The sequence below is a fragment of the Lipophrys pholis genome (genome assembly GCF_963383615.2).
Source record: "Lipophrys pholis genome assembly, chromosome: 3".
NCBI lineage: Eukaryota > Metazoa > Chordata > Actinopteri > Blenniiformes > Blenniidae > Lipophrys > Lipophrys pholis.
In genome coordinates, this window is record NC_137627.1 from 12671033 (window position 1) to 12694451 (window position 23419).

The window sequence follows — 23419 nt, forward strand, 5'->3', positions numbered from 1 at the left end:
GGTCAGGGTCCACAACAATGAAGAAGAGCTACCCAGTATCAAAAGAAAACTATCATCTATTACTTTAGTGAAAACAAATAGAAACAAAATATAATACTATACAAAAAATAGAGTTGGAGAGATGATCTAAAGTTAATAGCGCCTGACTTGCACTTATCATAAACAGCAGAGAGAGAGAGAGAGAGAGAGAGATCAATTGTGCTAAGGCATCACTTTGGGTTAATGTTACATGATTGGATATTTTGCGGTGTGTGAAATACAGAATGCTGAGCCCCATGCTAGAATGATATAAATCGTTTTTTTTTTTTGTTTTTTTTTTAAAGTTATTTAACTCTGATATTTTTGATGATTCCCTCAATGAGCCCGTCCTGGTTGCATGCATGCCAACACAGGCTGATAAATATATCTGTTGTGGTGTGGGCATCTGTGTGTGTGTGTGTGTCTCCGTGTCTGTGTGTGTGTGTGTGTGACTCAGCAGGAAGGGGAGGTTATTTCGATGGAGCAGTGTTCACTCCCCCCACTGCCACCCCCCCAATAACACCCTTCAGCAGCTAAAGCCCATATTGACTTCCCAGACTCATCTATTTTCATTTATGAGATGATGTCAAAACTCCATGGCAACCACTCTACCAGTAGCCCTGGGCTTCCTAACCAGAAAGAGACAGAAAACAGAAGTACCGCACGCACACGTACACACACACACACACACACACACACACACACGTGCGTCGACATACCAAACCATTAGACTGCAACCCTGATGGTGTGCAACTTGTGTGTCAAAGTAATTTCCTTTTACATGAGGGAACAGAGCTGAAACGTTAAAAGTGATAAAGCGAATACGACAAAAATCACACAGCAGCAGCGCCGTGGAACATCTTCATCTTCCCATGCCACAGCTGATTAGATTCCCGTACGAGAACTATTACATGTGACACCACACGGCCCCTTGTCTGCACCTTTTGGGGAGAAAAGTGATTTATAGTGAAAATTGTCTCGGGTGTTATCAGATTGCTAACACGAAATTGGTATTTTTAAGCTCATCCCTAAAATGTTACTCAACGGGGATGGAGTGGGTCTTCTGAGAACGTCTCCCTCCTGTGCCGCAAGAGTCAAACCTGAAGCTTGATCATTTGGTTTTTTTTTGGGATATCTTCATAACCAACTGCAAATGTGACACAGAGCTAAAGTTTGATCTTTCACTCAGGACAATCCCAGGTTTCGAATAGTTCTTCCATCCTCACATTTTCAAGCCTACTCTTCCCCTTGTTTGTCTATGAAATGAACACACGGCACAATCACCAATTTAACTGTTAATCTTCTCTTCATATCTTCCAGCCTTTGAAGACTTCAGAATTTTCCACATTACATTTCAATGCTGTTGTAATTAATGAAACATTGTTTCTAAGGGGTAGAAACACAGAGAAAAGGTTTAGGAATCAATATTTGCTTTTATGTGGAGTTATCTTTTTTTTTTTTAATAGTTTTGACTTAAAAAAAATATATATAAAAAAAAAAATATATATATATATATCCACCTTCTTATGTGTGACCTTTTTGTTTCATCTAAATTTAATGTTATTAAAACAATCAGTTAGTTGAGGACAACTTAATTGTCTTTTCCGGTAAACTTTGCTTTCATTAGGTAGTTTCCCAGATGGTTTCTCAAGGTTCTCTGTCAAAACAGGAACCAGCAGTGCTTAATAACCAACTTTCATCCCACAGTGTGGTTCAGATTAAATCCTAACCTACCTGGAGGGATACATAATTTAGTTGGGCATGTGTTTTCTTTTTGCAAGGAAGAGTGTTCTTCCTCTTGGTTGACCCCGTCCCACGTTATCAGATTCTACCACATGAAAGTTGTAGTCAGCATCTTCTAAAAGTGAGATCATGCTGAACTCCGGGCGCTAGAACATAACTGGACATGAAATGCCTTCAACAACATGGGTCTTATTCCTTAGTTCTGGGAAGTGGAGATATTTCATTGCTCACCTTGCAATCTAGGAAGTTAAAAAAAAAAAAAAAAAAAAACCCTTATTGTTGGGTGGGCTTTTGGTAGCATACTGTAGTTTTAATTTAAAGACAATGTCTTGTCTTGTCTGTGCATACAGTGCAAACGATCGACTGGAACCCCACTGAGAGTTGTACATTTGGATGGCAACATTTTATTGGAGCACTTTAGTGCACATTAGTGTTGTTCCGATCCCAATTTTGTGTCCCGATACCAATACTGATACCGATACCCGGTTGCATAGTATCGGCCAATACCGATACTTGCCGATACCCATACTTGCCTATACCGCACTGTTTCAAAAAAATATGGCCTGTTTTTCTTCCAATTCCTAAGAACTGCACACTCACTTGGTTGTATTAATCTTTGCTATTATGGCTTCATCTGGCACTGATTAAACCTTTGTGAAACAGGAAAAAAAAACAGCAACACAGTAAATGTAGGACAACTTTTTTATTTACTACCTGGTATGGGTGAAACTGAAAAAAGAATAAACTTTTCTTAAACCGGAGTTTTAGCTCACAAATGCAAAAAAAAAGTGCAATTTCCATGTACTTGTAAATACATGTAAAACAGTAGTCCAACCCCAGTTAAATTTAAATTAAAATAACAAATAATATAGATATGAGGCTTTCCTTGGCATGCACTGAATACGTCACGATACATGGATCAGGAGTCAGGGCAGCAGTGAGTGAGAGTCGGGAGAGAGAAAAACACGCGGCGCTGCGTATCGGCGAGTCAATAGTTCGTACCTGCCGATACCGATACCAGCTTTTAGTGTGGTATCGGCCCCCCCTCCCGATACTGGTATCGGCACAACACTGGTGCACATGAATGATTATTTTTACTTAAAGTAAACCTTATAACCGTGCGGATTTGTTTAAAGGTAGATTGGTCATGATGCCACATTATCACGTAGAATCACCGGTTAGCCTAACGATCATGCGGCGAAAATGCAGGTGACGCTGACAATGTTCACCTCAGGCTACATCCACGAGGATTATAAAACATTTCTATCACAAAGTATGGTCACCAAAGTTAACATTTCACAATCAATAGTAAGTTTCTTCTGGCAAGTTCAGGTGTTATATACCTTCAATACCCACTTATCTCCTTCAAATATCTGAGCTGGGGGAGAGATACTGTTTCCAACCACAGGTTTCTTAAAAAAGAAATATATTAAGCGTGGTCACTTCACACACTCCAGAGCGTGGGATTGTCATTAAAAAAAATAAAATAAAAGAAATAGAATGTACAACAGTGATTCATATTTGCATTACTTTTTTTAATTAAATACAAAACACAAAGTATACATTCTGTTCAGAGAAGTAGACTGTTGTTTTAATGTTTTTATTTGATATTCCAGTCACGTTGATGTGACTGCCACAGTACTGTCTCATCAAGGGTGTTGGTGGTATCCATTTACCTTTTTCAGTGCATATATTTTGACCTGTCACTGTAGGGAAAGCATCAGGTGTGGAAATGATGGATATGCACCACTTAAACTAAAGTGTCATCCTATTTTAACGTTTTGTTCCCGTGAATGGAACTGAGACGTCATTAATTACACTTGTAAGGGCCCCGCTTTGACAAGACAAAATGTCTGCTCTAAAAAAAAAAGCTTATTCCACATAAATAGACTAAAACATGAATGCATCAATAATCCAAACAAGTTCTGCAATAAAGGCATTTTCTCATCTGCAAAGCTTTTGAGTTTAAATCATGTCAATGTCAGTTGAGTTCATAGTTAATTACCGCTTGAGGCTTTTTTTTTTTTTTTTTAAATTCCGGCAATACTTTGGACAAAATAAGTCATTTATCACTCTGGTACTGAACAGGGCATTTGGCGATGACATCTTGCCACAAATAAAAGCTACTGAATTCTGTTGCTTCCTCGGTCCATGTGTTTGGGGGTTGATTTCTTTCTCTTTCCGACTGAAGCCTCTTTGAAGAAAGGATCACTGAACACTTTAACAGCACAACTGGAGGGCATTCGATTGGTGCTTTTTTTGTGGAATGAACAAATGTGATGCTCCAGATGGCATGTAAACCTTCACACATGTTTTTTAGGCTGGACACTGAAGAAAGGAAAAAAAAACTGCATTATCAACACATTGTAATGTGGTATTTCAATAGTAGACACAGTATTTTTATTAATTTTTTCAAGTGGTTTTACTCCATCTCTGAGCAAAAGAGTTTTTTTTTTGTTTTTTTTCTGCAGTTCACATACAGTTGAGTGTTCTATCGAATAAGCAGCACAATTATTGGCTGCAAAAAAATGCTGTTGTTTTTTGTTGTGAAAACCTTACCAAGATAAATTGAAAACAACGACGTAAACATTTTTATTTTTATTTTTTTAAATTCAGATTAGACCATTAATTCATGATAATTGGGAATATGTGAAAATTGCTCAAACCTTTTTGCATCTGGCCTTGAAGTAACAAAAAAAAGAAGAAAAATCTCATATATAACATACATCAGCCAAACTGCAAACAATGAATAAAACCAAATAATACACACACTCTTTTCTTCTTCAAACCTCCCATCTGCTTACACAAGATAAAAAAATAAAAAAATAAATGTAAAAAAAAAAGCTGTGTATACTCCCTCGGCTGCAACATCCTCAATCATTTTAACAGCTTTTTTTTCTACTTTATTTATCCTTTCATCTCTGTTACTTAGTCTCTCTTCCTATTTGCTGTAATGTATTGAAAGCTCCAAAGCTGATGACCCGGTGGCAGTCATAAGGATTAAATTCCTGCTGCCGAGTGTGTGCGTGCGCGTGTGTGTGTGTGTGTGTGTGTGTGTGTGTGCGCACGCACATTTGTGTATGCATGCCATCCATAAAAGCATGACTGTGTGCGTGCGCGAGCAGTGTAAGCCATCGTGGGATTAGGGTGTTATTGATCCAAGACGGACACAGTATTTACTGGGATAACGTGCAAAGCCCTGTCATCATAACTGTCTGAGACAGCCGTCCGACCTAATGAAAGCACTTCCCAAATGTCAAGTGGTTAACGCCGAGCTGCGAGGGAGCCACATCAAAACACAGACACACAAACGCGGACCTGCCGGAGTAATTGTGAGGCTACTTCAACGCACATTCCCTGACTGGTAGATGCTGAGGTTAATAATTACCCCCAAAGAATTATACCCAAACTCATGCATTGTCTGAGCCTGAGGCCACGATTACACGTGCCCAGGTATTTACAAAACAGTGGTACTTTTGGCCTTTGGCATTTACACAGAAACGCAGGTATGACTCACCACAAACGATGATTTCTGAAAACTCGGTGTTTGCGTTAGCATTTAAAAAGGGGGTTAGAGATTTACGTCACAGTTTGTGACGTCGTGTTTATTCCGTGATTCTGATTGGCTGTCACGGTTTCATGCTTCTCCGTTACACTGCCCCCTACAGGTTTGGCATGCTCATTGTAGCTCTGAACCAGGCGTATATGAGGGTCCGTGTAAATGGAGATTATTTTTTGTAAATTAAGAGGGGGGGGGAAATCCCTTTTTCTAAAAAAAAAACCGCTATAAGTGTGGCCTCTATCTATACATAATGGCAAATAATGAGAAGTAAATGTTCTAATTTTGAGAAGTAAAACTTTTTACCAAATTCCTGTAGAACTGTACAGTGTTGTGAATTACGATTTATAAAGTAATAGTTACTGTGATCTTCTTGTGGTCTCACCACCCGCAGGAAAGGTTCTTAATCGGTGCAATGTGATCTGGGTGACAGTGCTCAGATTGCCACCCCCACAACCCGGAAACGGATAAGCGGGAGAAGATGGCTGGATGTATAGTTACTGTGATGCTATTGATAGATTGCTAGATAGATTGATAATTGCTTTTGATAGTAATACCCTAAAAAATGATTAATATTATTAGATTATTAATGACAATACAATCACTGAATTTTAGTAGCTTGTTTTGTTACTTTTGTTTTTGTTTAGTTTTTTTCTTATCTAAAAACATTTGTGGAGCTGCTTTCTCTCTGTTTTAATAATTTTTAGCTTATTTTGGGGAAATTTTAGCACAGCGGATGAATCCATGGCAATAAATGTATGGTAGCTTACCTTCAACATACCTGTCTGACGCTGTGTTCATGTGGGAGTTTATCTCAGCTGTTTTGTTCCTTTTTCACGTCATTATTTGTTCAGGAATCCGTTTCTCCCATGAAGACTGCAGTGAATTTCAACTTTACCTGTTGGATATACCAGACTTTATTAATGACTGATTAACTGAAATCAACCAAAATGAGTTGTGTCCACAATTGAATGAATTCAATGAGTGAATCACTCATTGGACCGACCCCTCACTGCTCAGCCAGTGTCACAGCAATACTATAGTAATATAGTGATGTGCACACTATTAAGGCAAGGCCAATTTATTTGTATTGCACATTTTAGCGGCAAGGCAAGGCGTGGCTTTAATTGAACAAACATGCACAAATGGAGGGAGCAAATGCAACGAGGGAGGTGAAAATAAAAATAAAAAAGAATAAAAAAGAATTTGATAATTAAAATAAAATGAAAAGGGACAAACTATCAAAGTAATTAAAAAATCTAGAATGAGTTGCAGACTTTCATTAGGAGAGTATCAAAATGATTGCACGAGTCACTTTATTTTCTGTTCCTACTACATTAAATTGACTAGACCCCATTTACACAACGTTTCAAGTCAAAATGCATTGTTTTAGTGTTTTCCGTAATCTGAGTAATGCTTCTTGTTTTTAAGGCAACATTTTGAAAACGATGTTCATTTAACATGGAAACAGCAGAAACGATCAAAATGATGTAGTGAGCATGCCAGGCCACTAGTGGCTGCTGTTTTTTTTTTTTTTTTTTGTAATGAAATCACAGACAGAGCCATGCAGATAACAGTATAGACCTTTTTCACACTTCCGCGTTTTAAACCGGATGTGGTGCTCATTTACTTCCGGTGGCTATCGCTTTAGCGTTGGACGGTGACGATAATGGCTCAGTCTCGACGCGGTTGTTTTTGTTATGTTCCTGGTTGCTCTTGTGGGGCAAGAAAACAACCATACCTCTCTTACCACGCTTTTCCCACGGAACCAGGCTAAAGGAGGCAGTGAATCCAAGCTATTAGGAGGGATGAGGGTCTGAAATTCTGCATAAAGCCAGGGAGCACTTTTGTATGCAGCCAGTACTTCACCAGGAGGATGTTGTCAGCGGATCCACCACCAGTCGCCTTAAAAGTGGAACTGTTCCATGTGTCTTTCCCTGGAATGACTTTATTGCACCACCTCGGAGGGATTCTGTCTCTGGCTCAGAAACGGGAGCTTGTCCTCTCACAGCAAGCCAGGCTGAAGCTGCTACTGCAGACCACCATCATGTGGCTCATCCACCCACAGGTAAATATCTAAGATGGTAAATTGCATAAGTTTGTCATATAAGATCAAATATAACAAATAATACAATTGCAGGACGCGTTGCAGCACCAGTGTGTAGATCTAGACCATCTAGAGATCAAATCAATGACGGATACTTATACTGTATTCTTGCACCTAGACTCACACAATGTGTTGATCCTCAAGGAAATAATGTCACAGGAGCTCAATAATTAAACCAATCGTGCTAGTCAGTGAAAATGAAAACAAGACGGTTTCAATTTAATTTTACATTTAAAAAAAATAAAGTAATGAAATTATTAGAAAAAAATTAATACTAAAACGTTTATAACATTGTGAGTTATTTTATAGTGAGACCTTATTTATATAGTAATGTATTTTATTGTATGATCATCATTTTATTTTTTGGTTTCACAGGTGCACTAGATGAAATTCCCATCTGAGAGTGTGTTCCGGATCTTCTGGGAGTCCATTGCTCCATCTGCATCCCGCCTCATATACTGGACCCGAGCAGAGACAGTTGAAGATGACGCCTGAACCCAGCGCTGCCCCAGAATGCCTTGAGTTTTAATGTTCTCCTTCAGGGTGGCTGTGGGCATGAAGGAGCAGCTTATTGCTGACGTGTTAGACACTATTTACAGTGATTCACACAACTTGAGATTTAATGTTCAAAACACAAAGTGACAAAGGGTCATTTATACATTTTAATATGATCATTACTGCATTGAAATAAACACATTGATGGTGTTGAAGTAAAACATGTCCAGTTTTGATTTCATCTGGTAAATGAACGATTCATCACGCCACTCTCATTCAACAGTTATTGTTATAAATGTGTCAGTGACAAAGTCCCACCATTCCAATCCAGTGATTACCAGCTGACCCTGTACCTGCCAGTAGTATGTGTGTGTGAACGCCTCAGACTTGTGTGGCCATCCTGAACCTTGAGGTAAGCAACCTGGGTCACATCATTTGTTTTGGACAAACTCCAAAGTTGAGAGGCAATCTAAAATGAAAGCTATGAGTGGTTGGGACTCCAGTTGGCATAGTTTTTCTCCTGATGTCAGGATGTCGGGATCAGGAAGTGGTCCTACAAACACATGAGTGACATAATCACAGTAAGTTAAAACAAAGGAAACATTACAAGCATAAAAACATTAATTACCAATAAATGATACCTGTGTAAGCTCTGTACAGCGTGGACTGCATGCATCTGTTTCCCCCACCACCTCACTGGCAGGTTCAGGATGGATCCTATACAAGAAATAAACAAATATGACAAATAAATAAAGGGACAGGTGAGCAATTTGGTCGGACATGGAGGGATAGATTTGTGAGAGCTAAGATTTTTACTTAAATTGCTAAAACTACTAAGGAGATTGTCACATACTAAATGATATTACAAAAGGAAAACAATGGTTCCACTTTTTTTTTTACCTGTGTTCTTGGTCTGGTCCATTTGTGTAGATCACTTGTGCAGGTCAGTGCAGGAGGAACCGTTGGCAGCTGGAGCTGGGAGAAGTGAGCAGTCTGATACAGGAGTTCAACTACATGGTTGAAAAAGCCTTTACCAGCTGCACAACTACAGGAATAAACCAACAACTCAGCTTGTCAACACCCAGTGAGATCTAAAACAGAGAAGTGTTTTTAGCACATATATAGAAATTAATACTTGTTAAAACATAATTAGCTTTAATCAAGTAACAGAATCCAGAGCAGCAGAAGATAAATAGTAAGCGCTCCGTCATACAGGAGTTGTTCATCGTACATGAAGGTTCTTCAGCTCTCATCTATGACAGCTGATACTATCTGATACTAAAAGCATGCAGAAGCAAAGCAGGGTTAAGGTTAACATCTGGCATCATCATCATAACTTTCCCCTATCATAATAGCAAACACATATCAGAATGTAAAATATCATTTAAAAGTCTAGATCATGCCTCCAATAAATACCTCTAATAATTAAGCAGACTAGATGAGGCTTCTCACCATGTTTATGTGCATCATATGTTGTAGCTAGCGGTTAGCTCACTGAACTACGTCTTTCCTTACTTTGATAGCTGTGGATATATTCTTCATGGATGAACTTATACCCTTCTTCAAGTGTATTTGTTCGTGTATTACCCGCTGCGATGGCCTTCGCATCAGCAAATGAAAAAGCTGGCAAGTTCAGGAGCGTGGGTGAAAAGATAAGGTCCATTTTCAATGAGACCGGCACAAACAGGAAGTGATCGAGCACCACAAGACGCTACTTCCGGTTGTCGTGAAAAAGGTCTATTAACAACTTTAACAACGGCGAGTACACAGACATTCGTATGGACAGACAATAAAACTATCGAGTCCCGGGAGAAAATGAAGTGGCATTGTTGTTGTTGTCCATCTACAATAATCACGCAGAAGAACTATTTACTACTCCTGTGGTGCGCATGCTCAGGAGCAGCATTTTGGTTCTCCAAAAGTTGCGTTTTCAGAGGCTCCGAGCAGCATTGTTGTGTAAACAGACGTCTGAAATACAGCAAAAAGGTTTGCCTTTTTCACTTGAAAACATTGTCGTGTAAGTGGCGCCTGAAAGACAGTTGTCTGTTTTCATTTTTTAAAAAAAAGTTATTTGAGAGACAGGTTTTTCCCGACAAGAATATAATTGCCAAATGTTCCAGCCATCAACTGTAAATAGATCTGAAGTTAGTATAATGATTTTGACATCGAAATAGAGACTGACAAAAATGACAGGAAGACAATCAGGATAATATTTGGCACAAAACAGATGTCAACTAATCCAATGTTCAATAATATAAAAAAAATATATAAAAGTGAACAGAACTATATGTGACCGTATCATTCTGCTTTACAATATATCAGTCATTTCTCATCTATTTCTTCCCTCAGGAATAAACTACCATCATACACCAAAGTAAAAGGATGAATGAAATGTATTGTTTATACAATTCCACTTGGAAAAAGGTACAATATACTTTTTTTTATTATTGTTGCTTTGCCCATCACAGTGTTGCCTCTCATCAGTTTATATCATGCGTACCAGTGCCACTTCAGCCTGCTCTCTTCTTTGTTGTTTTTGGGAGCGAGCTTTCTTTTCATCAGGCGGTGATAGCAGCTTTGTATTAACTTAAAGAGAAGCAAAGGAAAAGTTCAAAGTACATGTATGAATTTCCCTCCTTGTTCAGTCCCCATTTTGAATGCCGGGACACACTTTGACCCAAGCTTGCTCACCCATAAAAAAAAATTTACTGAGGCAGTGTGCTGTTGTTTTTACAATTCTTTTTTTTTTTTTTTCTCTAAACTCTATTTCAAAGAGAATTGAAAATTAACTCTGGACCTCCATTCCTAACATCAAACACTCACTCAGCGAAGTGATCACAAATGACCTTCCTTCAATACTACACCTGGAACCAACAAATTCACCTTTCAAATTATGTTACACTCTCCATATTCTAAATATCATATGTCCGCACTCACGTGTCGAAAGGTATAAAGTGGGACGTAGAATTACAGACGCCCGATCATTCCTTGCGAAACAAATTTTCTGTGATCAGCCTACCAGTGCGGGCTTCTTTTTGCTTCGACATGTGTTTACACTATTTGGTGGCGGTGCACTTTCCATGGCCCATCACAACTAGGGGAGGAGAGGAAAATCCTGGACAAAACCCCAGAGATGGAATGTGGAGGGAAAAAAGGAACAGAAAGCAAATTGAAATGATTTCAATGCTTATTATTATTGTTCCGATTGTAGCGCTTGCCATATTATAATGCCAGTATGCTTCTCCCTTTCTTTTTGCTTTGAAAGCACCCATTTTTTTTTTGTTAATTGCCTTGGCATCACTCAGGCAAAGCCTTGCCAATAAAGCACCTTGAAATTGAAAAGTGAATTGGAGCTGAATGGAGGGAGGAGATTCTCTCTCTCTGTCTCCCTTTATTTTTTGCAGCTGGTAAGGCAGGATTAGGCTTGGCACCGAAAGAGACAAAGGGGAGCGTACGTGTGCATGTTGGTGTGTTTGTTTGGATGTCTGAATGTGTGTGTGTGTGTGTGTGTGTGTGTGTGTGTGTGTGTGCAGGTATGTGTTTGGGTGCCAGCACGGTCCCAGAGTCAGGGCAGCAAGGTTTTTAAGGGACTCAATTAGTTCAGCCCAAACATAAATCCTGAATCTTCCCTGTTCCAGGTCTATCTGGGATGTGGAGGGGGGGGGGGGGGGGACACTAAAGCTCTGTGCACAACTCAGAAAAGCTCAAAGTCCCTCCCCTGTCCCGCTTTATCCCCGAGAATCCCTGCACATGGGACTAAAGGGGAGCCGATCACAGCTGGAATCCCACGATCAGCCGCCGCTCTGGGTTTTCTGGAGTCGCTTCGGTTTGTTCCGGGTGAAAGGCGATTTGGCCCCCGTGTCTGCTGCTACCGGGTTTATTTGCATTACGCTGGCACGCATAAAAGATGCAGCATTCCACTGCTCATAGCGCGCACACAAGTATGTCATGTTAATTGTAACAATGATTAGTAACAGTTCTAAACTCATAGGAAAGGAGAGGGTAGAGTTAATCTCCAAGGTACGGAACACAAATACAAAGGCCATAACGGAAATGTGCAGCGGTTAGAAAAACAGGCAAATTACAACTTCATCTACAATTTTTTTATTTTTTTTTATTTTTTCACAACTTCCAGGTTTTTTTTGGCAATAGCACGTTTCTTACCTCACTTCACCTCCGCGTGAAACTCCAAACATCGTAGTAACTCAGCTCTCCATCCATTCTCTCCGCGGCAGATGCAGAAGCTGCAACACACCCTCATTAAAATGTTGTCGTCAATCAGGCAATGTTCCTTCACTGGTGAGTCAGTAAACACGCGCAAAGTGAGAATGCGGTCTCTTTCCGCGAGGATGCAATTTGTCACTCTTTCGGAATAATCTTCTTAACGTTTGCTGGTTTGAAAAAAAGCGTACGAGAGCACAAATGTAATATTGTGTAGACACACATGTTTAAGCTGATCTGAAAACAGGACGCGCTGAGGACAGCGTCTGATGGATGAGCGAAATGACACACGTTTACCGAGAGGTGCCTAAAGCGTGCTGTATTGCGCGCATATAGATTGTGCTTTCAGTTTGCGGGTGATTTACAGCAACTAATCATGAGCGACAAGCAAATGAAGGTTTTCGCGTGACTTAGACCTTCTTCACACAAGAACGGTTTGCTGGAAACGGGATCGCGTCCGTGTTTGTTGCTTGAGTGTTGAGACCCCGCACGCACGGAGGTATGCTTGTGGAAAATTAATCTGAATTCAGTAAACATGAATACAATGGGACATTTTTAAATAAAGTCTCCGGAGAAAAGTCATGCTAAGCAGAAGCTCTCATCAAAGTAACACCAGTATCTGCTGAAGCCTCAGTTAGTTTGCACTTTTTCAAAGACATAATCAAACATGCTGTCATACACACTTTGAACAGTGAATGGATTTATGACGATCTGTTTGTTGCTTGCTGCACTCCGTCCCTGTCCTATTTTAGTTTCCCTCCTTCTATCCCTTAACCCCAACCTGAACAGCAGTAAGCCGGAGCCCGGTTCTGCAGGTTTGTTCTTGCTAAAAGGGGGAGATTTCCTTTCCACTGTTGCTTATACTTGCTGATGTAGAATTGTTGGGGGTTTTCTCTGTAAGCGTGTGCACTTGACATGAGTGTATTGTATTTAGCACTATGGAAATACAATTGATTTTGAATTAAAATTGAAACTGAGATCTGGTAGACAAACAAATATTCCAAATTCATGAAGGCAAACATGCTGAATGATATTTCATGACACAATCCTAAGGGGGTCCTCATCAGTTAATAAGCTTCTCCGCAATATCATGTTTGCTCCCATGTTTATACAAGCAACCCTTAAGTAGAGCAGGCCCACTCAGCCAATGCAGCTTTCAATATGACTTACTGGATGTGTCTTTCAAACTGTTTAAATGACTGAGCGGAGCGTTAATAGCCTAATCTAGGTTGTACAATGTAACTTATTACATCTGAAAACATTTGCGATGTTGATGAAGTGCAAATCAGCTCGGACTTCAGCAGAGATGCTGCTGTTAATGTTGTGGGAGGCATTTCATGACTGGTCATTATAATCTATTTTTTGATGTGTTTGGTTGTTTTGTTTTTTTTTATGTCTATTTATGTACGGCACTTTGGGTTCAGCTGTGTTTGTTTTTAAAGTTCTCTTGAAATAAAGTTAAGTTGAGTTAAGTTTTTGTGTGCATCTCAAACTTTGACTTTCCTCGTGATCATCTCCTGTATTATGTTTATCTTTTCCCTTTCTTCTTCTTCTTTTGACCGTCAAAAAAAAACCAATTGAAGTTATGTGGTTCCTCTAAATTGTCCATTGGCGTGGACATGTGTGGTTGCCTGTTTATCTGTATTTGCCTTGTTAAGGATTGGCAGCCCGTACAGGATTAATGCAGGCTGTAGCCTGCGTTAGATAAAGAAGTATGGATGACTGGATGGTAAGTTGGCAATATTTCATGTACAATGTTAGATACAAAAAGAGAGAAGTCATGAGATGATTAGAGTTGAAGAAAGTTTTGAATAACCAATCAATATGCACTTTTCATACTCTTTCCCTCACAGATTTTCAGTGTGTGCTTGATCAGTTGAACATCTACTTTAAATCATTTACCTGGAAAAGTCTGTCACTGGTGAAAATGGAAAAATCAAATATATGTGATATAACCCTGACTGAATAATGTTTTTTTGCAAGACATCCACTGCTGGAAATGTTGAAGGCTGCTCATTTAGCCTTTAAAATAATGTTGTATTTTGAAAAAGCTATTATATTAGTTACCATTTAATACCTCTTGAAAGGAAACTAAAATTGCCGAATAAATGTACTGGCGTCGATGGTATTTTCCTCTGAAACGGGCTGTGACTGTAATCACACAGAAATACTTCAGTACAGTTACAATTTGGAGCACAGCTGTGTTTCATGGACATATCACTTTAAATTCATGTTATTCAGGCCCCAGTGAAAGATCTAATGAAAATAATATGGTGAAGATCCTGAAATGACATTGTCGAATTTTACACAGCCTTTTTTTTTTACATTGCCTTCAGAAATGTAGTAATACTTATTCATTGGAAAATCTTCCACTGTTGACACTCACACCGGCTGCTTTTTCTCTATCATTGTGCTCAAAAACAGAATGTTATAAACTTGTTTGACGTTGTAAAAGTGGGAACACATATAGTTTTCTATGTTTAATGGGTATCAGAGAGACGGAACTTTGCAACATACTGCTGGGAAAGTATGAGGTTGTGTAAGAGGAATGCATGAATATTCATTGTGCGTTAAAATATCTTCAAAAGCAATGTCAGAATTGTATTGTTCCCAAGTCTTCGGGTGATATTCTAAAAAATCTCAATGCTCAAACGATCATTTTAAATGCATGACCCAAGCACCTTCAGGGCAAAGTCAATTTTCCTAATAAACAGCAGGGAATCAGACAATGCAAACTCTTAAGGTGGAATAAGGTTATAGTTCTTCGTCTAATTTGTAGGTATAAAACGTGAACCCAACCTGATTTTATAACTCCAAAACAAAAGTCCAGACAGGGACACAACCCGGATGCCGTAGATGATGTGGCTGTTAGGAAGCAAACTGTACACAACATTTATGTGGGGATGCTCGATTGTTAAAGCCTTCTGGGACAGTGTCTCTGGCGCAGTCAGAGAAGTCCGGGTTTAAGATACTGAATTAACCTGCATGTCATTTTATTTGGGGGGATATGGACCCGAGCCTACCGAAAGGTGATTGATATCTCCGAGGAATCTTTGTGGCAGTGATTAAAAACGGCCGTAACGAGGCGATGGCTCTGTGGGGAACCTCCTATAATCGACCAACGGGTAGGAATAAGACTCCAAAAGGATAAATCCGATGTTCTCTGTGAAAAATGGGACACGCAGGTCACAAGAGGTGATAACCCGCTTTGTCTCTGATTTATGATTTATAAAAACAATATTCTTATCTTATATTCTCCAGTACTGTGCTCCTATCCTCTCAACCGTTGCTGTTCACAATACCTATATGCACTTGTTAATGTTTGTATTTTTATTTAGTTTCGCTACTTTTTGTAAAAAAAAAAAAATTATTTTAAAATCCTTGAGAAAATGGAACAATAATGTTTTCTAAGAAAAAAAAAAAGATGCACTGATGCCTGATCACACTTTTTATTATTGATTTCCATGGTGCCGAGCATTCAGATACAGTTGGTACCGTTGGTATTTGGGTGCTGGATGAGAAAATAACACACACTTGTGTTACATTTGATGCCGTTCTGCACTGTGTAAGCAAATGGCGTGTGTGCTTTAACATTGTCAGATTTCATTATGAAGCCTTCTGTAAAATCATTGATTAAAGCTTCATAAACACAGAATAGTCCAATCATCTACCCAACTACCGTTGGCTATAAAGATGGTGCTGCTTTTCAAAACAAGCAACATCAAATGATGTCAGATACATTTTGTTGTGTATCCTTGAGTTTCACTGACTTTGACAGCTGGAGAGCGAGAATATAGGGTCGTGTGCACGTGCATTAGTTTATCTCTCTTTGAGGGCTCAAGAGTTAGTTGAGGAAAGATAAAAAATAAATAAAATGAATTAAATAAATAATAGTAGCGGCTCCAGGTCTTACCTTAAATCCTTTCCACACGTATTTCAAAGAGCTTCTCCAAGACACCCAAAGAAGTAGAGGGGCATCCTTTTGTCAAAGGAAGATTAACCTTATATAAACAGGTTTCAGGATGGTGGAGAAGGGGCTCAACCATAAGGTAGAGATTGTGTGTGTGTGTGTGTGTGTGTGTGTGTGTGTGTGTGTGTGTGTGTGGGTAGGTGGGGTGGGGGGGTGGGGGGGGGGGGGTCGTGAAAGGAGAGCAATGCTTTTGACTAACTTTGAAAATAGACTGTAGTGAAATGAAAGAAGAGTGAAATGGAAAGAAAAATGAAATGACAGATAGAGTTACAAAGCTGGATGGAGAGTCAAGATTGAAGCCTGGGACAGCCTTGATTGGGGGTTACGGGAGAGAAAGAGAGAGAGAGAGAGAGAGAGAGACTCTTTTCACTCATGTGGAAGCGGCTTACTCCTCTGAGCAGCTCTGCTGGCTGCAATCCCACTGAACAAAAGCTATCTCTCTCTCTCTCTCTCTCTCTCTCTCTCTCTCTCTCACACACACACACACACACACACACACACACACACACACACACACACGCGAGCGCTGAAATGAGAGTTGCGGGGTGAAGGAACACAATTGGAACCACACTTTAATCTCACAGCGAATGGTCGGGCCAGCAGATCAACACAACCTCTAAGCTCTGCAGGAAAATGTGTGAGAGAGACAGGAAAAAATATTTGGCGATCAAATGTTTTATAGCATGCAGTACATTTTGAATATATTTTGGATTTTTGACTTGGTAAAATGATGGGAACCTTCCATTATCCAAAAATGGATTTTATAATTCACAATGATTCAAAAGAAGTTGCCAGTTGCTTCTTGCACTAAGATACATCGGAGCTTAACACAGTCATTGTCAATCACAGTGACCATCTCTGTGATTGTAGTGTTTTCCAGCCTTCAGTCACCTGACCTGCACAAACTTTTATAACCATAGCACCCCTTACAATTGTTATTGGACAGATGAGAAACTACAACAATCCTCACGGAGATACTGTGAAACCCAAGACCATTGCCTCAAACCTAACATTATGACAGTGACCAACATATTTCTCTCTTTTGATAGATCCAATTCTTCCAGGACCAGAAGCTGCATCAAACATAACAGAACTTTTAATTCATATTATTTGTGAGCCTTGTTTTTCTTGAATATTAACAAACCGGGGCACGGCATTTCCAAAGAGATCAAATTTAGCTTTCCATAGAGAACATTACCCCAGATGGACCAGGAAGGCTTATTTCTTCCCATTTTTGCACGTCACTCTTGTCTTTTTCTGTCTTTCTTTTAGTGGTCGGCTCCCCCTTGGAAATATTCCATTTTGGTTTGGTGTGCAGCATATGGTACAGGCTTACAGCACCACTCCAGAACTCTACTGTTTTCTCTACAGAGAAAAAAATAAACTGAAGAAAAAAAAAGTTGTTTGATAAAATTCAACAATCACTATTTGGTTAATTCAGATCATGTAAATGTTGAATTTTAAGCAATGTTTTTTTTCTTTTTTTTTTTTTGCTTTTGACTATGAGGCGTGACTTTAGAAAATAGTTCTTGTATGTTGTGATGCGCACACTTTTTATTGTGCTTTCACTTATTAATTTATTTATAGGGAAGAAAATCATAAGCATACATTTGTGTACATTATTTTAAAGTTTTTGCTTTAACTGTATTATTGCTAGTAGTTCTAAGAAACGCTCGCCACATCTAAACCAAGCGATTGTGCAAAATGTCTATATATGTGAGAGGGGGAATCAACATGAACCAGTGATGATGTAAAATTAATAGGAAGACATTCTGAGGAAATGTCATTAATGTACACACATGTGGATGAACAAAAGCTAACCATCCACATCTACTGCTTTTTATCTTGTTTCAGGTGTTGCAAGGTGCTGGAGCAGGACAGGATACACCCTGGACAGACGTGTTTTTGTTGGACGAACCCGCAGTACTGGGAAAAAACAACCAACACTGGAAAAACTTGCAAACGCCACACAGAAAGGCCCAATTTGGATTTAAACCTGAGGCGAGAGTACTGACCACTTACACCACCATGCAACCCAGTCAAAAAAAAAAAAAAAAGTCAAACTATATTATTGAAACCAGTTTTATGTAAACATATGAAGAGCTCAGTGTTTTTGGCTCAAGAACATGTGTCACACTCCAAAATTCTGATTCCTTTTCTTTCTTGAATCCGACAAAAATCATGTTTTGGAATTCATCTTGCATCCATGCCTTTTTTTTTTTGTTTGTTGGTTTGTTTTTAATAACCGATTTAAACACATAGAGGCAATTATTTGATTTCCATATTTAATCTGTACTGGGAGCTCAGATAGCCCATTAGTGATGTCATATATTTACTTTTAAATGGCATATTCACAAAAACACAGGCCTGAATTCATTTTGTAGTGACACCTTTCTCTCACTCTCATACTGCCAGACTCCTTTTCATCCTCTATTTAATTCACTCACTCATTCCCTATTCTAACCTGTCTCAGGTTTTTTTTCTTCTCTGCCAGTCATATTTTACACCTCTCAATATGTCAATCCAGTCAAATGTTCCTTCTGTCTCTTCTTGTCTCTCCAGATCTTTTTACACTCTATTTCATAATTGCAGTCCGTCTATCTAATATCCAATGGGCATGGATAATCTCATGCATATTAAATCGCACTCCTGCCCCCTGCTGTGGGTCATTTACAAGTGACACCCCTCTATCTCGGTAGTGAGTCATGTCAAAGTGACAGAGCGAGCGCATGTTATATTTTGCTTTAAAATAGTTTTTTTGTTCAAAATTTCCATGATAAGAGGGAGGGGATGCGAGATAGATTTTGCTTCCAATACACAGGCGTGAAGTAAACATGTTGGTCAACCCGCCACATGTTGTGTTTTGGTATTGGTCCAGTCAGTGTTGCCTCCACCTCTACACGCATTAAAATCACATTACAGCACTGCGAATTCATATTTTTTTCTTGCCGTCTCTCTCTCTCTCGTTCATCTGCCCAAATTCTTTACTTTGTACTTCTTTGGACCACATCGTGCACAGAGGATTGGGAGGATACGAGTTTGACAACACCACAGAACTGTCAACCAGCGAGAGTGAGGAAAGTTTCATAGACAGAGTGGATCGAGAGTGATGAGCAGGAAAGACAGAAGTCCTGAACATAAATTCCTAGGGCGAGGAACAAAACGCGTGTTGGCATGTGCAATCCATTGCACTGAAGATGGATGGAACACGGTGGGGAGAAAGGTTGAAAGGGAGTAGGATGAATGATGTGTGAGGTCTGGGCCTTGTTGAAGTATTCATGAGAGGTGCAAGGAGCAGAAAGTGGTGGAATCATTGAGGAATTTTTGTTTTTGTTGAGTTTTTTTTTTTTGTTTAATACTGCATAAAAAAAAAAAAAAAACACAACCACTAATCTAACTTGACGTTATAAATTAGGATTTAGATGAAAACCTCGTCTTATACAGATTTCATTCATATCCAGGAGACTGTATTATTATCTAGAAGTTAAATGCATGCCCTGCATGGATGGCAAGCATCGATGCTGAGGGTTTATTTGTATCACCGGTGAGTTAGAAGATAAAACTTATTCATATTCCGCATTGGCAACATTTGGTGTTTGATATCAGAGCAGTTGTCACACTGCCACACAGTTCTCTAGCTGAATGATCGGTAGCAAAGTGTTGTAATCAATTATCCTTTTGGAGCATTTTCATGAGAAAAGACGGGACTTTTTGATTGTCTCCACCGTTTCTGTTTAAGTTGCCGTTGAATCAGATGTGTACATTACTTGGTGGTTGTTGTTTGACCTTCACTGTTTAGGAAAATGTGTGAGCAGGTAAATATTAGCTGGCTCTATGCAGATGAATTAGGGCTGTTTGCACTCACCTTGAGTCAGAGTTGTGCTATAGCCCGCAGGAACCCAGACTCATTTGCCCTTATATTGAAGATATGTGCGATATAACACAAAGTGGCCCACATGGAACAATTTTAGTATAAATGCACTCAGTCCGCTCTGATGGTTTCTCGCTAAATAACACAAAACCAACTGATCCTTTGCAGCTTAAGTTTAAGAGCAAATTCTTTTGGTTGTTTTATTTTGCTTGAGTAATGTTCAAACTGAATAAGGATAAAGAAAAGCGACAGCCTCATATTTAAGCCAGTTTCTGGAGAAAACTGAGCAACAGAAATATGTAGATATAGTGCAAAAAATATGGACAAGCGTTTTTGAGAGTCCCACTGGGCTCCAGGGAACCAGAAGAGGGCGAAGAATGAGTTCCTACTTATCTGGGCACAAACATCTCATGGGTTATTTGGACCCATGCAGGAATCAAGGTCTACCCCTACCACCCACACCATCATCACCACCACCACCACCACCACTCCCGCCATCCTGGAGGTACTTCATTCAGATCACTTTCTTAATCACCACATCAACTTGAGTCATCAAATTCATCAAAATCTGAACTAAAATTGAGTAAAGATTTAAAAGGTTGCATATCCGATCTCCCATAGCATGTCAAAGTGTCCCCGAGCAGGACACTTGAACCTACACAACAAAAAGGTTATGAGTGGAGTTTGCAGGTCTAAAGGTTAATCGAGGTCGAGGTGAATTGCTGACCCAAGATTGCTCCTAAAAACAGGGAATCACATCAACCAGAATCTGTACCTGGAATCATTAACAACCCGTTGTGGCTAAAAGTTTGGCATGTAGTTGCTCTTACTGCATTTTTACTCTTGAGACCTACCATGAGATCTACAGCAAAGATGCTTATAGATGACGTTCTAACGCTATGCTTCTGCACTATGAACCGCTCTTCGTATGTTTTTTCTCACATCTGACTACGTCTTTCTCTTCCTCTGAGGGATAGGCGCTCGCCTCTCGAACACTGGGAGCCGTTTGCAAAAACTTGACTGAAAACAGCAACAGTGTGGGTGTGTGTATCAAGATGGCTTTCTGTATTTCAGTGTTGTAACCTCTTCTTCTTATCCTCTTGGCCTTGTTTTATTCATTCGGCCTGGGGTTGGTGATAAGAGCAGCAGCAACAGGAGCAACACGTGCATGCGGCGAAGGACTGAGAGAAAGACAAATGTGGATCCGTGGAATGCCAAATCCGTGTACAACCGTAGTCTAGCAGATACAATCATCCTCATTGAAGGAATTGGGAGAGGCAAATTGTTAAATGAGACCGAGCACAGCAGGGACGGAAGTTTAAGCTTGCAGCCATGACTGACCTTAAAGAAATTGGATATTTGTCACACCAGTGCAGAATAAGAAGCTTGCTTCAGCGTAATCAAACTCAGCCGAGCATCCAGCTGCAGCGCAGGTTCAGAAACTAGTGCTCTGAACAACATGTACGAAAACGAGCACTCACTTTATTACCATAACGGACTGACACACATTTGTTATAATGTATTTGTAGTGAGGGCACAAGAAGTGGTTGTTTAAAATTGATTTCCAGCCAGTACATCGACACTGTTAAATAACTGGGGATGTGTAAACGTCAAATCAAGAGAGCGTTGACAAGCTCATCGTGATATGATGGTGAGGTTGTTTTCCTGCATGTTATTGGCTGGTGTGCACATGTTAACTCACTGGTTTGTCTGTGTGTGTGTGTGTGTGTGTGTGTGTGTGTGTGTGTGTGTGTGTGTGTGTGTGTGTGTGTGTGTGTGTGTGTGTGTGTGTGTGTGTGTGTGTGTGTGTGTGTGTGTGTGTGTGTGTGTGTGTGATACTTCTGGGGAAAATGATACATTCCTTTCACTTTCTATAGAAGACTTTAGACTTTAGACTTTAGACTCAACTTTATTTATCCCTTGGGATGACTCCGTCAGGGAAATTTAAGTTCCAGCAGCTTAATGAAAGAGGACCAGCACACAGAGGACAACAAAGATAAGTTACAGAAAAGGTACAAAAGGTACAAAATATAATATAAACTCTTATCAAACCTTAAGTTAACTAAATATAGAGGTGGCGAAAAGAATAAGACTCTGAGCAAAATTTAGCACAAAAATTAGTACAGGGATTATTAGGACAGAGTAATACACTTTCTCTCCATTGCCATGCCAAAGTACAATACAGGTTTACTGAATGTATACATTCATATGAATTGCAATTATATAGCCATTTTGGCAGTCCTCTGTATGGCCTAAACCTACTCTCAGTTTGGGATTAGAAGGGAAAAAGAGTTGGCTATGACTGCGATAAGACCCATGAAGCTACTGGCACGAGAATGCACAGATAAGAAACAGTAATATGAGACATGGCCAGTATTCCTTTATTTTTTTTCTTTAACTCATTCCTATTGCTTTTCGGAAAATCCATGCCAACTGCAGTACTAGAGAAGATACAGAAAAACTGTTTGGCCAATCGTGTTACTTTTCTATTTTTCTGTCACTTCACAGGTAACATTCAGCTATATTGTGGAAAAACCTACAGATGAAATATAAAGGTGGTGAACAGGTTTTGGAGGTAATCTTTCACTTGCCTTTTAAACTAAAATTCCGGGGAGGAAGCGCAATGTTTTTATGATTATCATAGATTTATCACCCCTTGTGCCCCTTGATCAACAATTTGCAATTAGTCCATTATTGATAGTGTCTTATGATCTTAACCTTTAAAATGATATATACAAGAGGCATAGAACCTATGTCCTACTACGGCTTCTTCTTTGTTTTTTAAAGACAAAAATAAAGGTTTTATTTAGAGCCGCTGAAGCTGAAGTATTCTGTTAAAAAGCTTAACAATTTGACAGAGGAACTAAATATTGAGGAGAGCAAGGTAACAAGGGAATATGTCCATTACATTGATGTTGTAAAAAGATGCATCATGTGCACCTCTTTACAAAGAAGAGTCTTTTTTTTTCTTCTCCTGACTGTCCTTGAGATGTCCTGTGTAGTTTTTGGCATGACAGAAATAAAACCAATTTGAACTGAATTGAACTTACCCAACAGAGGCAAGATGAAAATGAAAAGACAATTCAATGTTTATTTCCACTTAATAGGATAATAATTGAAAAGAGATGTCAATCACATCAACTCTTGCTATTCATTGTTCCCCCTTAACTCCTCTGTTGCAGGGCTCTTCTTTGATAGAAGAGAACTCTGGCTTGCAGTTAGTTTTTCGGTCATATAGAAGACTGAAATTAATTTTTACTCGGTACATGTTGTAAAGTGGTGTCTTTTTTCATGTTAATCTCAAATCGTTGTATAGCCATACAATAACTCTTCTTGCCTTGAGCTGAGAACACTCAAGAGCAAATTCGAGCACACCTCTCATTATTATGACTTGTTACTTGATCCGCACTCCTCCTCCTCTTTTTAGCTCTTACT